This window comes from Rhinolophus ferrumequinum, chromosome 7 (genome assembly GCF_004115265.2).
Source record: "Rhinolophus ferrumequinum isolate MPI-CBG mRhiFer1 chromosome 7, mRhiFer1_v1.p, whole genome shotgun sequence".
Classification (NCBI taxonomy): Eukaryota; Metazoa; Chordata; class Mammalia; order Chiroptera; family Rhinolophidae; genus Rhinolophus; species Rhinolophus ferrumequinum.
In genome coordinates, this window is record NC_046290.1 from 87,358,760 (window position 1) to 87,360,992 (window position 2,233).

The 2,233-nt window shown below is 37.7% G+C and overlaps 1 pseudogene; it reads left to right on the forward strand.

Annotated features, from left to right (window-relative positions):
• Positions 1-708: 708 nt before the first annotated feature.
• LOC117024639 (porimin-like) lies at positions 709-1,362 on the forward strand (annotated as a pseudogene).
• Positions 1,363-2,233: the final 871 nt, after the last annotated feature.

Below are 2,233 nucleotides of genomic sequence, written 5' to 3' on the forward strand. Positions count from 1 at the left end.
AATCTAGGCATTCGTATCCAAACTTGCTAGGTATGTATTCAGTTAATACTCTAAACAAACCAGTGTATTTTGCAGTAATTCTGCTCAGCCTAGCATTTTTCTTAGCCTAGCCTGTTTCCTGTTTGCTGGCTAGTCGGTTTGACAATAACCATCCACCTCTCTGTCCTAATAATTTAGGTGCTTACACTTGTCACCTTTCTTAAAATGTTTTTATAATATAAAAAACTGCAATATTACTCAAATATTAGAGGGTAAAATGGGTTGAATTTGGGTTTAAGCAAATTTGATTTACACTAATGATGAAACAAATGGGATATATCGATGTGCAGTACATGAAGAAAATCAGCTAAGGGGAAATAAATGTTACTATGAAGTGATTATTTGCAAATAATTGTTTAGTTCAACGTATTTTCTAGTATATTTGTCAAATTTGTAGTATTATCTGCAAGCATGCTCATTTTAAAATTGTTCATGAAAAGAAATGATGGTTTACTCAAGACGGGGTATAAAAGCCCACCGCTGCCTGGCTTCACTCCTGCGCCCTATTTGGTCTTTGAAGGGCAGGCGGCAGGAGGGGACCTGGAGCAGGCTTCATGCAAATCAGGGCCGCACTCGCAAGCGCCACCACCACCTCGGTAGTGTTGGGACTCATGAGGTCGCCATGTCCTGCCCTCAGAACAAGGGGGCTGATGCGCAAGGTGACGTGTCATGTTCATTGTGGGGGCGCTGCTGGTGCTAGCACTGCTGAAGGCCGCGGTAGACAGCAGTGGGATTTTCAAGCAGAGACTTCCACGCTTCCAGAAAACCCCACCACTAAACAATAATATCCCACAGCCATACAAGTGAATAATACCCCTTTCAGCCATACAAGTGAATAGCACTGAAACCATCTATAACTCATTTCCCAATGAGTCACCACCTGGAAACCCACAACAAAACCATCAACGACTCCAGTTTCCTCAGTCTCAAAAAATGTGACTGTCACCACCTTGAAACCCATAGCAACATCTAAATAACACCATGGGTCTCAACAAATATGACTTCCACCACTTTAAAGTCGACACCCAAAATAAGTGTTTCACAAAACACACGCTAGGTGTCGACATCCACGATGACTACAACCCACAATAGTTCGGTGACATCGGTTTCTTCATCAGTAACAATCACAGCCATTATAAATTCTAAAGAAAATAAGGTATCAAAATTTGATATTGGCAGCTTTGTTGGTGGGTATTGCATTACTGGAAATTTCATCTATTCTTTACATTAGATGCAAAATGTATTATTCAAAAAGGCATTTGGTTCAGAACCACTGATGAACATGATGCCATCTTTGAAGGAAATGGAAAGAAGAAAGGCTGATGCAACCCTATCAATTAGTTTAAGACAATGTTCTCTTTTTGAAAACAGTATAAAACAGGCCATATAACGTACGATATATATAAATATAAGGATTTCTCATGATTACTGAAGGTAAAAAAGGTTTGGTTTGGATTTTTAACGAACATCTGGAGCGTATACTTAATGCAATGGTTATACTCACTTTTAGAAAATAATATGGTAATACCAACAAGTCCTGTCCTGTTTTCTTGTGGCATCGGTCACATAACATAGGGCCAGTAATTGCTTTTCTCTCCTTTTTTGGAGGCAGGGGGTGCATTTTGTTTCTAACCCAAATACTAACCTTTAAAACATATAAAATATTGATGCTTTCTGAAGAGACAAACGAAAATTATGCTTAAGACCTGGTTTACTCATAAAATTCCTGCTGTGTGGCATTAGTAATTAGGATACATCCATCTCTAAATAGCACAGAAGTTCTTTGTGTGAGCAACAAAGACTATTACACGTCTTGAATGCTGTGACAAACTGCTTTGTATGCCCAGATGGCATCATGCCCTTCAGTAATGATGTCTTCCAGATGTATGTCTAAATATTAGGCAGAATCCAATCAATGATTTTAAAATTTCCTTGGACGATCCATTAAATAATTAAAAAACAGATAAATGCGAGTTGGCAGTATATTACAGAGATAGTTTTCTATTTTTCAGAAAAATAATTTTAATTCCTCTTTTTTTTGTCTCTTTATTATAATGACCAGCTTTTGATATTTCATTGTTTCTGAGCTCTACTTTTAGATAAAATTATGTTCTCCAAGGGGAAAAAAAAGGAGTTTAAACAGACATTGAAAATAGCTCTAACAACCAAGATAATGCAGTAGGTAATAACTGTG